The 15,414-nt window shown below is 40.2% G+C and overlaps 2 non-coding genes and 1 pseudogene across 2 annotated transcripts; all 3 read right to left on the reverse strand.

Moving 5' to 3' along the window:
* Positions 1-226: 226 nt before the first annotated feature.
* LOC117577150 (large subunit ribosomal RNA) lies at positions 227-7,682 on the reverse strand (annotated as a pseudogene).
* Positions 7,683-8,037: 355 nt separating this feature from the next.
* Positions 8,038-8,216, reverse strand: LOC117577154 (5.8S ribosomal RNA). Its single transcript, XR_004573062.1, has one exon. It is a non-coding gene; the product is annotated as a 5.8S ribosomal RNA (ribosomal RNA).
* Positions 8,217-8,788: 572 nt separating this feature from the next.
* Positions 8,789-10,786, reverse strand: LOC117577132 (small subunit ribosomal RNA). The gene has a single exon (XR_004573046.1). It is a non-coding gene; the product is annotated as a small subunit ribosomal RNA (ribosomal RNA).
* Positions 10,787-15,414: the final 4,628 nt, after the last annotated feature.

Raw genomic sequence — 15,414 nt, forward strand, 5'->3', positions numbered from 1 at the left:
ACGCATACTAAATAAATGCATATTTAAAATACACAAGTATATTTTGTACACATAGATATATTATTTATTTATATATATATAATATATATATATATTATATAAATTTTCTTCTTATATGCGTAATTGTATAACACATAATTAATAATTATGCATACAATTTTGCATATTTATATATATAATATATATATAATATTTTTTTATATATGCCTTAAACATATATATTTTATCGAATCGTCAAGCAAAGGATAAGCTTCAGTGGATCGCAGTATGGCAGCTGCTCAACCACTTACAACACCTTGCCTGTTATAAAAGTCGTTTACAATTGATTCAAGGCTTTGTCATTGTATTAAATAATGTTTTAATATATAACTAGCGCGGCACCAGGTGATCGAAGATCCTCCCAATTTACTATGTTATATGTAACATTGGCATCACATCCATCGTCGTCTATTAAATGAATAATAAACTTTTAATGGTTTAGAAGCCATACAATGCAAATTGCCCCTTATTTATCATTGCAGTCCAGCACGGATACGACCTTAGAGGCGTTCAGGCATAATCCAACGGACGTAGCGTCATACCACTGTTCGCTCGAACAAGTATTGTGCCATTGGTCCGTACCTGCGGTTCCTCTCGTACTACGCAGGAATGCTGTCGCAACAACGTTTTGTCATTAGTAGGGTAAAACTAACCTGTCTCACGACGGTCTAAACCCAGCTCACGTTCCCTTGCATGGGTGAACAATCCAACGCTTGGTGAATTTTGCTTCACAATGATAGGAAGAGCCGACATCGAAGGATCAAAAAGCGACGTCGCTATGAACGCTTGGCCGCCACAAGCCAGTTATCCCTATGGTAACTTTTCTGACACCTCTTGTTAAAAACTCTTTAAACCAAAAGGATCGATAGGCCGAGCTTTTGCTGTCCCTGTGTGTACTGAACACCGAGATCAAGTCAGCATTTGCCCTTTTGCTCTATGTGTGGTTTCTGTCCGCACTGAGCTGGCCTTGGGACACCTCCGTTATTATTTGAGAGATGTACCGCCCCAGTCAAACTCCCTACCTGGCAATGTCCTTGAATTGGATCATACCTGAGTAATTGGAGTTATACCAAATTTTTAATTTAAGAACACATAAATGCACTCTCTCATTAATGAATTTGTTTGCGATTATATAACAAACTCGTGATACTTTGATCAAGAAGCTTGCATCAAAACCCAATACCATAAGATATAATAAATATATCCGTATAATGGCTAGGAAATGATACACGTTCCATTTAATCAAGTAAGTAAGGAAACAATAAGAGTAGTGGTATTTCATTGTCGATACTAAACCGAAATTTAATATCTCCCACTTATTCTACACCTCTTATGTCTCCTTACACTGCCAGATTAGAGTCAAGCTCAAAAGGGTCTTCTTTCCCCGCTAATTATTCCAAGCCCGTTCCCTTGGCTGTGGTTTCGCTAGATAGTAGATAGGGACAGTAGGAATCTCGTTAATCCATTCATGCGCGTCACTAATTAGATGACGAGGCATTTGGCTATTTTTTTTTTTTTTTTTTTTTAGGAAATGAATTTGCCCACACAACAATGCCATATATGAATGGCACGTCATATGACTGTTTTCCCTTTACTTTGTACACAATAGATGTTGGCCAGTGTAGTTGACTTTCAATGAGGAAAGTAAACCTCGGTGCTAACCCACTCCTTGGCGATATCCAGTATGGAACATGAACGTCTTAAAGCCGCAGACTCCGCCATCTACCACCCTGGTACTGATAATATTGCTATCACCAGCGTTAAGGACTCCCAGTGCTCTCAGTCGTTTTACCGACCGATAGCTCCAGATGCCCCTCCAGTTTAGCGTAGCAGAAACGATTTTAATGTCCTCATGTGCCCGATAATCCCGAACCAGAGCCGTTCGTACGTCCTGTCTGTCGTAGATCTCAACTTACTCTGATGAGCTTGGTCAAGATCAAGTCCGTCAGTCACAACCTGAGCGTCGATCACTATAGTGTGATCTGGTCGGAAACCCACCAGGTCCGGCTTATATATCCTGTTCTCTCCCTGCAGACTTGGTTCAGCAATGACAGAGTAGCCTCTCGTCTCAAGTCCCCGCTTGAGATAATTAGCTACACTGTTGTGTCTAGCCACCCGCCTCCCATGCGTACGATGACACTTCTGCAGAATGTGGTTTAGTGATTCGGGAGCATCACATCCTGCACGACACTGCCTCTCCAATTCGTGCCTTCCCCTCGTGGTACGAGACCGCGTGGGTAGGGGCATTTATCCGCAGTTTGATCCCATTCAAATAAGCTTTTCCAGTTAACAAACGCGTGGGTGCGACAACCCACCCGTGTTGCGGAGCATAACGCCCTGCTTCACGGAGACCGCTACCATCAACAGAGGAGTGCAACCTATCCGCCCAGTACGAATCGATCAAAAGGCGTGTATCCAGAGCCGCGTCTCCCGATGCCTTGCACCTATCTCGGGCCCTCCGAATTTCCGCACTAAGGAACGAACTGGCCGTCTCGGATTGCTCGAGGTGGGGCCATTTTATGTTCGTTAGCCTCTGTATGCGCAGCATTGGAGCTGTCCTTCGAACTGAGGGAACACCGAGACCCCCACTTGTGTGGGGGGCATGGAAGAATGCTACTGACACATCCATAGGAAGATCTAACCATTTCCTTACGACCGACCGTACCAGTCTGTCACACTTTCTCAAAACGCCTATTGCCACACTACCAAGGGTTAGCTTGTGATATAGCTGTGGAATGAGGACAGTTCTGAGGGCGAATAACTTCTGCTGTGGCTTCAGGGGGGACCGCGATATGATATCCAATCTGGGACCAATGTCCTCAGTCGGATTGTAGCGGGCCCTCCCGTCCGCAGTGAACTGAATGCCGAGATACCTCCACTCCTCCGAACGCTTCAAGCTTGGACACGTGCGCGAACCTACACAGAAGCTCCGTGATTCGATCACAGTACACTTCTGCTTCGGTTGCCCCTTGACACTAACAGTAAAACACTTATTAGCGTTTAGGGTCAGCCCAACGGACGCCAAAAAGGAGACCGTGGTATCCAATAATGCCTGAAGGCCCTTCGGTGTAGAAGCAAACAACACCAGATCGTCTGCGAACGCTGCAGCGTTTGTTTTGGCATTTCCGACACTGACACCAATCTCGTCCGGTAGAGACCTGAGCAACCGGTCGATGACCAAGTTGAACATATGTGGAGACAAAGGGTCACCCTGCTTCACACCTCTAGCAGGGACGAATTCCTCTGATCTCCAGCCTTTACCATTGAGACTAGTGCCACCTCCCAAGTACAAGCTACGTACGTAGTCAACAAAACCCGTTGGTGCACCATACGCGGATAGGGTGTCAATTACCGCTGCGTGAGACACAGAGTCAAACGCTTTGCTGACATCAAGTGTCGCGATATAACACGACGCATGACGTCTATGGTGGTCCCTCAGGATTAAGTCAACTATTGTCGCGTTATCGGCGCAACCGTCAGTAGGAAGAAACCCCCGCTGACGCGGATCCCAATCGACTGATGAGGCCAATCGAGATGCCAAGATGGCATTGAGTTGTCTAACTATGACAGAAGGCACCGATATCGGACGGAAGTCTTCTGGTCGGGATGCTCTTACCGTCTTCGGGATGAAAACGGTTCGAGCCATTCGGAAGAGTGTGGGTAGTTTGCCGCACCAGAGAATAAGGTTCATTATGCGAAGCATAACACCACTGGGAATACTCCTGGCAGTTCTTGGAGATATTCCGTCCGGTCCGGGAGAAGAAGTCAATGGCACTTGATGCAATTGCAGGTCCCTAGACGTAATAGGTGACCATACCCCCTCAAGCAAGTGTCCCATATGGGGCACGGTGCTATTGCAAGAGGAAAGGCTCTGCTGTGTCATGACTTCTCTCCAGTATGGTTCCATAATCTCTTGGTTTGGCATTACCGACTCGTCGGGTCCTGCAAGCAAGGATCCAATGCATCGACCTTTATGTTTGTCCCAGTTACGCTGAACCCTAGCGAACTGCTGCCTTCTATTTTGTCTCCTATTGCGAGGCTCAGGAAAGACTCTCGCCGAAACCGGACCTTCGTTTCGATTCGGAAAAATTTCCAGGAGATAGTTAGACAAACACTGGAGAGTTGCTTCTTTGCCCGAAGTCTGCGCTCCATCAATGATAGATTGCAGAACCTCGACTCTCCACGATCGATTACATCCCACAGGGCCGAAGCCCCGCAGTATCCGCATGAGGACGTCGTCCGAATGTATCGATGGTGTGATTGGAACCGACTCTGACATTGAAGAAGAAGACTCAAGCCCACTTATACTAGGGCGGCGCGTAATGGTTTGTGGTTCACTAATTTCGGGGATAAGAGCCGCTTGCCCTCTTAGCTGCTCGATTTTTGCCTTATAATTATCCCTCTGTCGACACTTTTTAATAGCATCGACGCTGCGTTCTGGAAAATGCAACGCCAGCTTTTTATTAATGAACCTCTCGCCATTTGCTATGAGCTCAAGTTCCTTCCTCGCCATCATGGCCAATTCTTCCTCACACCACCTGGTTTTCACGTCAACACGCGTACGAAGCTCATCAAGCCTGTCTTTGTGCTGACGCGACATGTGGACGCCTAAACCGGTCTTTGTTCCAAAAGATCGGCCGCATTCCACACATAGATGTCCAACAACTGGATTAGCATCTACGTTCCTTCCCTGATGGGCTCCTACGGATGCCGTAGGAGAATTCACTGAATAACTTTCAGCTATCCGAGGCATGTTATTTAAGTTTGCACCATCAGTTTTTCAGGACCATCGGGGTGGTAACCCAATGGCCCCTTTCGCCGCTCATATTCGCTGCTGCCGAAACTACATCGGTCCAGCACCCGGAGGACACCACGAGGAGGCCACAAGTTAAGTGGGGCACATGTTGCCTATGAGTCGACTTGATCTGACTAACGAAGGACGGTAGTCCACTTGCCATTGCTGATAAATGAACCATTATTCCCCTTCTGCAGACCCATTGATCCTCCTTAAGAGAGTCATAGTTACTCCCGCCGTTGACCCGCGCTTACTTGAATTTCTTCACTTTGACATTCAGAGCACTGGGCAGAAATCACATTGTGTCAACACCCGCTAGGGCCATCACAATGCTTTGTTTTAATTTAGACAGTCGGATTCCCCAAGTCCGTGCCAGTTCTGAATTGATTGTTAATTGATAATCGTTATAATTTAAAAGAACTAGCTGGTTGCCCAACTAGTATTCTTAAAAATTTTAGCAAGAAAGTTCCACAATTGGCTACGTAACTAAACTATCCGGGGAACAAGAAACTACCATAAATGATAGAAACTCTATTTACCCAGAACGAGCACATAAACCATGTTATTGTTTCCCAATCAAGCGACTATCTCAATCTTCAGAGCCAATCCTTATCCCGAAGTTACGGATCTAATTTGCCGACTTCCCTTACCTACATTATTCTATCGACTAGAGACTCTTCACCTTGGAGACCAGCTGCGGATATTGGTACGGCCTGTTGAGAAGTTTGCGTGTCCCCACCATAAATTTTCAAGGTCCGAGGAGAAAATATCGACACAACAGTATATGTCATGCTCTTCTAGCCCATCTACCATATCTCTCTGCGAAAGACTTCCATGGTAGTACGGCTATAAAACAGAAAAGAAAACTCTTCCGATATCTCTCGACGGCTTCTTTATGGTCGTTCCTGTTGCCAGGATGAGCACGAGGCCCATATTTAATAACAAACGGATACTCAACAGGTTACGGAATTGGAACCGTATTCCCTTTCGTTCAAAATTATTCAAGTTTTTTAATTATGACAAAATATAAATTTTAGTTACTTTTTTTTACTTGAAAATTTTCGGCTTTCGCCTTGAACTTAGGACCGACTAACTCGTGATCAACCACTGTTCACACGAAACCCTTCTCCACTTCAGTCCTCCAAGGTCTCATTCGATTATTTGCTACTACCACCAAGATCTGTACCAATGACGGCTCCATGCAGGCTTACGCCAAACACTTCTAAGCACACCATTGTACCTTCCTACTCACTAAAGTTTCAAAAATTTATATTACAAGTAATATAAATCATCTACTTTAGCGGTAATGTATAGGTATACAACTTAAGCGCCATCCATTTTAAGGGCTAGTTGCTTCGGCAGGTGAGTTGTTACACACTCCTTAGCGGATTTCGACTTCCATGATCACCGTCCTGCTGTTTTAAGCAACCAACGCCTTTCATGGTTTCTGAATGAGTTGTTAATTTGGGCACCGTAACATTACGTTTGGTTCATCCCACAGCGCCAGTTCTGCTTACCAAAAGTGGCCCACTGGGCACATTATATCATAACCTTAAACTTCATATCAAGAAAGTTAAGGTTCTTACCCATTTAAAGTTTGAGAATAGGTTAAGATCGTTTCGACCCTAAGGCCTCTAATCATTCGCTTTACCAGATAAGATTATTTTATACAACAGTTAAATGCACCAGCTATCCTGAGGGAAACTTCGGAAGGAACCAGCTACTAGATGGTTCGATTGGTCTTTCGCCCCTATACTCAATTCTGACAATCGATTTGCACGTCAGAACTGTTTCGGTCTTCCATCAGGGTTTCCCCTGACTTCAACCTGATCAAGTATAGTTCACCATCTTTCGGGTCACAGCATATATGCTCAAGGTACGTTCCAGTTAGAGGCATAAATAATATAAATATTATTATACATAACTATATAGAACGCCCCGGGATTGCGTTAATCAACTATAAATAGTTAAAAAACTAATCCCAATAATAGTCAAGTTAATTACGCTATTAGGTTTATATCCCAATAACTTGCACATATGTTAGACTCCTTGGTCCGTGTTTCAAGACGGGTCCCGAAGGTATCCTGAATCTTTCGCATTGTTAATCATACAAGTGCTTATAATAAACATAAAAATCAATGATAATCATGCCATTATATAATTCCGAAAAATTAACGCACTGTACTCATATAATCTATCAGCACTTTATCAAATTTTTGAAATTTATTTTATGTTAAAATGCAAGCACTCTAATTTAAATAAACTCTTATCAAAATTGTTTGATAAATTCCATACATGCTAATAGATTACAATGTCCTTATATGGAAAAAATGCACACTATCGTTATAATATTGATTAAATATTACAATTCTAATGATGAATTTTCCATAACGGATATTCAGGTTCATCGGGCTTAACCTCTAAGCAGTTTCACGTACTATTTAACTCTCTATTCAGAGTTCTTTTCAACTTTCCCTCACGGTACTTGTTTACTATCGGTCTCATGGTTATATTTAGTTTTAGATGGAGTTTACCACCCACTTAGTGCTGCACTATCAAGCAACACGACTCTTTGGAAACATCATCTAATAATCATTAACGTTATACGGGCCTGGCACCCTCTATGGGTAAATGGCCTCATTTAAGAAGGACTTAAATCGTTAATTTCTCATACTAGAATATTGACGTTCCATACACTGCATCTCACATTTGCCATATAGACAAAGTGACTTAGTGCTGAACTGATTTCTTTTCGCTCGCCGCTACTAAGAAAATCCTTGTTAGTTTCTTTTCCTCCCCTAATTAATATGCTTAAATTCAGGGGGTAGTCCCATATGAGTTGAGGTTGTTTAATTACACTTATAGACAATTCTCTGCCTATTTTGAAATATACTATTTTTTTTCTTGAAGGTCCATAATATTCACAAAATTATTCTTTATACCATATTCGTTAATAAGAGGCAATTCTAGTTTATAAAATAATATATTTTATGCTAGACATTCCTCAATATTATTTGAAATGAATAAAGAACATATAATTCTTCAAATTTCTCATGCAACAGAGTTTTAGTATTTTCATTTATTAATTCATATTATGAATATCTTAAGCGAGAACTTTTTAGATTCACACTTATATTATCCAATAATATACAATGTGCTTAAAATTCCGAAAAATTTTAAACAACTTATTTAGCATAGTCTTACAACCCTCAACCATATGTAGTCCAAGCAGCACTAAAAAATTAATTAAAGTACATAACAGCATGGACTGCGATATGCGTTCAAAATGTCGATGTTCATGTGTCCTGCAGTTCACACGATGACGCACAGTTTGCTGCGTTCTTCATCGACCCATGAGCCGAGTGATCCACCGCTTAGAGTGATACAATTTTTTTTTATTTCATTACGTCAAGAATATTTTTATTGAAAGAAATTAAAAATACACCATTTTACTGGCATATATCAATTCCTTCAATAAAATTTTTTTTTTTATACCTAAATAAATGTTGCGAAATGTCTTAGTTTTACATAATCGATAATAATAAGATATATGACAAGTATATTTTAGCTAAATTTATTTATTATGATCAACATATGTAAAGCGTTAACCTGCAAACAGGTACAACATTGTTTTTTCTTTAGGTGTTGCGAACCAATGTATGCGCACTGGAATATGCACAATACATTTTGCAACGCATGTATATTATGGTACATATACACGCAGTTTTTTATTTTATCCAAAACACATAAAACACTCTTAATACAGTATATAATAATAATAATACATGACAAACGGTTTTTAGCTAATTTAAATTATTATATGTTGCATAATTGTATCTCATATGATTGAATAAAATATTTATATTTATTAGTTACATAATTTATTAAATATTGCAATTCCCTAAAAGAGAAAAAACAAATTTAATTTATTAACGGTTAGATGCATTAAAACAATAATGATCCTTCCGCAGGTTCACCTACGGAAACCTTGTTACGACTTTTACTTCCTCTAAATAATCAAGTTCGGTCAACTTTTGCGAAACAACCGCAACACACAAGGCGTCACAGTGATCACGTCCGGAGACCTCACTAAATAATTCAATCGGTAGTAGCGACGGGCGGTGTGCACAAAGGGCAGGGACGTAATCAATGCGAGTTAATGACTCACACTTACTGGGAATTCCAAGTTCATGTGAACAGTTTCAGTTCACAATCCCAAGCATGAAAGTGGTTCAGCGGTTTACCCGGACCTCTCGGTCTAGGAAATACACGTTGATACTTTCATTGTAGCGCGCGTGCAGCCCAGGACATCTAAGGGCATCACAGACCTGTTATTGCTCAATCTCATTATTGCTAGACGCAATTTGTCCATTTAAGAAGCTAGTGTCCTTATAATGGGACAAACCAACAGGTACGGCTCCACTTATATAAACACATTCAAACACAATAAACATTTTACTGCCACCATGAATGAAGGCTATATAAGCTTCAACACCATAATCCTGAAGATATCTATTTAATATATTTGAGTCTCGTTCGTTATCGGAATTAACCAGACAAATCACTCCACGAACTAAGAACGGCCATGCACCACCACCCATAGATTCGAGAAAGAGCTATCAATCTGTCTTACACACTTATGTTCGGACCTGGTAAGTTTTCCCGTGTTGAGTCAAATTAAGCCGCAGGCTCCACTCCTGGTGGTGCCCTTCCGTCAATTCCTTTAAGTTTCAGCTTTGCAACCATACTTCCCCCGGGAGCCCAAAAGCTTTGGTTTCCCGGGAAGCGACTGAGAGAGCCATAAAAGTAGCTACACCCAATTGCTAGCTGGCATCGTTATGGTTAGAACTAGGGCGGTATCTGATCGCCTTCGAACCTCTAACTTTCGTTCTTGATTAATGAAAACATCTTTGGCAAATGCTTTCGCTTAAGTTAGTCTTACGACGGTCCAAGAATTTCACCTCTCGCGTCGTAATACTAATGCCCCCAAACTGCTTCTATTAATCATTACCTCTTGATCTGAAAACCAATGAAAGCAGAACAGAGGTCTTATTTCATTATCCCATGCACAGAATATTCAGGCATTTGAAGCCTGCTTTAAGCACTCTAATTTGTTCAAAGTAATTGTACCGGCCCACAATAACACTCGATGAAGAGCACTAATGCAGGTTTTTAAATAGGAGGAACATATAAAAAAGTACAAGTACCTAATTATATATAAGAACTCCACCGGTAATACGCTTACATACATAAAGGTATAGTACTAACTACAATTGTAAGTTGCACTACCCGTATGAAGCACAAGTTCAACTACGAACGTTTTAACCGCAACAACTTTAATATACGCTATTGGAGCTGGAATTACCGCGGCTGCTGGCACCAGACTTGCCCTCCAATAGGTCCTTGTTAAAGGATTTAAAGTGTACTCATTCCAATTACAGGGCCTCGGATATGAGTCCTGTATTGTTATTTTTCGTCACTACCTCCCCGAGCTGGGAGTGGGTAATTTACGCGCCTGCTGCCTTCCTTAGATGTGGTAGCCGTTTCTCAGGCTCCCTCTCCGGAATCGAACCCTGATTCCCCGTTTACCCGTTGCAAACCATGGTAGTCCTAGATACTACCATCAAAAGTTGATAGGGCAGACATTTGAAAGATCTGTCGTCGGTACGAGACCATACGATCTGCATGTTATCTAGAGTTCAACCAGTGTAACGATCTTGCGATCGCTTGGTTTTAGCCTAATAAAAGCACACGTTCCAGAAGGTCCGTGTTTTAATTGCATGTATTAGCTCTAGAATTACCACAGTTATCCAAGTAACTGTTAACGATCTAAGGAACCATAACTGATATAATGAGCCTTTTGCGGTTTCACTATTAATTCGTGTGTACTTAGACATGCATGGCTTAATCTTTTGAGACAAGCATATAACTACTGGCAGGATCAACCAGAATAATGTTCATTTCATTATGTAAATATATTTAAAATATAATTACATAAATCTTCAAATATGTAAAATACATGACAACTCACAAATATTTTTGAATAACAAACGATAATATTCAATAATTGTATATATACATATGTTATACTTGACATGTACTATACGAATGTGGCCATAATTAGATAGCATTCACGTTCGCTAGTTATAATTCACAATTGTTTATATAAATATATATACTTATATATAAAATATATATGCATATAATCGTTCAAAAATATCATTTTATTTCAACTTACTAAATATATTATATCACACATGCATATTTTATAATTTAAATTCAATTAATTGAATAAAAAATTATTTTATTTTGATGACAAATTGATAATTTTATCTAATTCTGCATTTACGTGTAGACAATATTATATTAGTAAAAACCTCCGTCCACAATAGTGTCCTAGAGGATTTTTTCAATTATTCACAAAATATTAATTCTTTAGCTACGAAACACCGTCTTCTTTTGAAAAAGACATTTAATACATTATATGCTTATATAATAGTAATAATTATATAACCATATAATAGTATCAATTTTTATATCGGATGAGACTAATAATTAATTAATAATAACATAATTATTACTTAATATGCAAACTGAAATATATGCATCCAATACATATATACGTGATGAGCACACACTGCCACCATGTATAGGTTTTGCCAGGATGATCAAGAAGAGCACGAGACTGCAATCCTACAAAGCTGGCTAACGGAAAAATGTCAACCCAGTGCAAGATCTTACCACCACTGAGCAAGTGAACAACGCCATCGACGAGCTCACGCAACACATGCACAACGCAGCAGCACATGCTTCCCCAGAAGAGCTATCTCTCCCAGACTACCAACGAGGTCCTACACTTTGGTCTTCAGAGATCGCCTCGCTAGTAGCTGAGAAGAGACGGTTGCGACGAGTATGGTTCCTATCCAGAAATCCTAGAGATAAAAGGGTATTTAACAGAGCCGCAAAGCACTTAAGGATAAGCTCCTAAAGCTCAGGCAGAGCTCGTTTGAAGAGTTCCTGGCCAAATGTTGAGCCTGGAGACCCACAGCACAACCTTTGGCAGGTCACTCGTCATATAAAACGACCTACTAAGAGAGTTGCTCCAGTCCAGCGTGCTAGTGGCGCCTGGTGCCGCACAGAGCAAGAACGAGCTGAAGCTTTTGTGGAGCACCTCAGCGAAGCCTTCAAGCCGATAATAAGATGCACCGACCTGGATATCTCAGCTACGCAACGTGCCCTACAACTATTAATATGAAAACACCAACAACAACCAAGAAGAAGCTAGCTATGGTCTCGGTGGATGAGGTCAAACTTGAGATCGAGGACTCAAGACGAATAAATCGCCGGGCGCTGATGGCATTGAAGCACTGGCTGTTAAGCTTCTTCCCCCTCCCTGCCTACAACTCCTCGCCAACATATACAGCAGGTGCTTTCAGCTAGGGACATTTTCCAACCATCTGGAAACGAGCAGAGGTAATTCTTATACCCAAACCTGGCAAACCTGAAGCCAATCTTGGCTCTTATCGTCCGATAAGTTTTGCTGTCGATACTCTCCAAAATACTCGAAAAGAGTATTTTTGCGCAGAGTATTGCCAGTGCTGGAAGAAGCTGGGTTGATTCCGGATCACCAGTTTGGCTTCAGGCGTTCTCACTCCACCCGGGAACAATGCCACCGTTTAGTCAAAGTGATACTGGACGCATTCGAGGAGGAAGAACTACTGCTGCGCCGTAATGCTTGACGTGAAGCAAGCTTTCGACAGAGTCTGGCACCCAGGGCTACTGCTTAAGCTTAAGAGAAACCTGCCTCAACCCCATTACGCATTTCTGCAATCTTACCTCGACAACAGAAGCTTTTATGTCAGATGCGGAGATGCGCGATCTACCACAAAAGGTATCGAAGCCGGTGTACCACAAGGTAGCGTCCTAGGCCCTCTATTGTACACGTTGTACACAGCGGACATGCCTACATTTTTCAACGAGAACCTATTGGTTGCCACATACGCCGATGACACAGCCTTCCTTGCCACAGCAGGAACCCCAGAGGATGCGTCGGAATTATTCAAAATCAGCTAAACACCATCGAGCCCTGGCTGCGGAGGTGGAACATCTCGGTAAACCCCTGAGAAGTCCACGCAAACCACATTTGCACTCCGCAACGGCAATTGCCCGCCTGTCAGTCTCAATGGGGAATATATTCCCGAAAATCCCACGCCCAAATACCTGGGCATGACGCTTGACAGGCGGTTAACATGGCGCACACACATCCTAAGGAAGAGAAAGCAGGCTGAAGAGAGGCTGAAGCAATTCCAATGGCTCATTGGAAGACGCTCGAAGCTTAAAAGCAAACTTAAACTGCTTGTCTACAAAAACCATCATTAAGCCAATCTGGACTTATGGCATCCAGCTGTGGGGCACTGCCTGCAAATCAAACTGCAGGAACATCCAAAGGCTGCAGAACAAGGCTCTGAGAATGGTCTCGAACGCTCATCCTTACCATGACAACAGCACCATCCACGAGGGTACTCAGGGTTCCCTGGGTAGAAGATGAAATTCGAAAAGTGAGCACGAATTACATCAATAGGCTTCATAACCACCCAAACACATTGGCCATCAACATCTTGGACAACAGCCAAACCGTCAGAAGACTTAAAAGAAAACACCCCTCGACCTGCCCATGGAGGATGATGATTAGCCCTCCAGAACCCTACCAACCATCTCTTGTGAGAATTTAATCGACAAGGCTGGCTCAAAAAATTTAATTATTGTCCGTACCGACAGATTTTAAATAAATAATTATTGACGAAAAAAAAAAAAAAAAAAAAAAAAAAAAAGTATAGGTTTTGTGACACGTTTTCTACAATGCTCTTATTTTATTTAGTATTACCATCTAACGTATCTTTTTTGTTGCACTAATTTAATAATACAACAGTAAAACTTCATTATTTTTAACTTTTTTAATCATATTGCCTTCTATATGATTATTTTCATATATTATTTATATATGACTTATGCCGGCAAGACTCACTCCATATACATAGTCATATATATTTCACTTGTGAAATTTTTCTCATATGACATGCCTGCTCGACATCACCACCCCTATATAGGTTTTGTGACACGTTTTCTACAACCAGCTCATTTTACTAAGGTATACCACCTAATGTATCTTTATGTTGCACTAATTTAATAATGCAACAGTAAAAACTTCATTATTTTTAACTTTTTTAATCATATTGCCTTCTATATGATTATTTTCATATATTATTTATATATGACTTATGCCGGCATGACACTCCATATAAATAGTCATATATATTTCACTTGTGAAATTTTTCTCATATGACATGCCTGCCCGACATCACCACCCCTATATAGGTTTTGTGACACGTTTTCTACAATGCTCTTATTTTATTTAGTATTACCATCTAAACGTATCTTTTTGTTGCACTAATTTAATAATACAACAGTAAAACTTCATTATTTTTAACTTTTTTTAATCATATTGCCTTCTATATGATTATTTTCATATATTATTTATATATGACTTATGCCGGCATCACTATATACATAGTCATATATATTTCACTTGTTGAAATTTTCTCATATGACATGCCTGCTCGACATCACCACCCCTATATAGGTTTTTGTGACACGTTTTCTACAATGCAGCTCATTTTACTAAGTATACCACCTAATGTATCTTTTATGTTGCACTAATTTAATAATGCAACAGTAAAACTTCATTATTTTTAACTTTTTTAATCATATTGCCTTCTATATGATTATTTTCATATATTATTTTATATATGACTTATGCCGGCAAGACTCACTCCATATACATAGTCATATATATTTCACTTGTGAAATTTTTCTCATATGACATGCCTGCTCGACATCACCACCCCTATATAGGTTTTGTGACACGTTTTTCTACAACCAGCTCATTTTACTAAGGTATACCACCTAATGTATCTTTATGTTGCACTAATTTAATAATGCAACAGTAAAACTTCATTATTTTTAACTTTTTTAATCATATTGCCTTCTATATGATTATTTTCATATATTATATATATGACTTATGCCGGCATGACACTCCCCATATAAATAGTCATATATATTTCACTTGTGAAATTTTTCTCATATGACATGCCTGCCCGACCTCACCACCCCTATATAGGTTTGTGACACGTTTTCTACAATGCTCTTATTTTATTTAGTATTACCACTCTAAGTATCTTTTTGTTGCACTAATTTAATAATACAACAGTAAAACTTCATTATTTTTAACTTTTTAATCATATTGCCTTCTATATGATTATTTTCATATATTATTTATATATGACTTATGCCGGCAAGACTCACTCCATATACATAGTCATATATTTTCACTTGTGAAATTTTTCTCATATGACATGCCTGCTCGACATCACCACCCCTATATAGGTTTTGTGACACGTTTTCTACAACCAGCTCATTTTACTAAGGATACCACCTTAATGTATCTTTATGTTGCACTAATTTAATAATGCAACAGTAAAACTTCATTATTTTTCACTTTTTTAATCATTATTGCCTTC

Source organism: Drosophila albomicans, unplaced genomic scaffold (genome assembly GCF_009650485.2).
Source record: "Drosophila albomicans strain 15112-1751.03 unplaced genomic scaffold, ASM965048v2 utg000034l_pilon, whole genome shotgun sequence".
NCBI classification, from domain to species: Eukaryota; Metazoa; Arthropoda; class Insecta; order Diptera; family Drosophilidae; genus Drosophila; species Drosophila albomicans.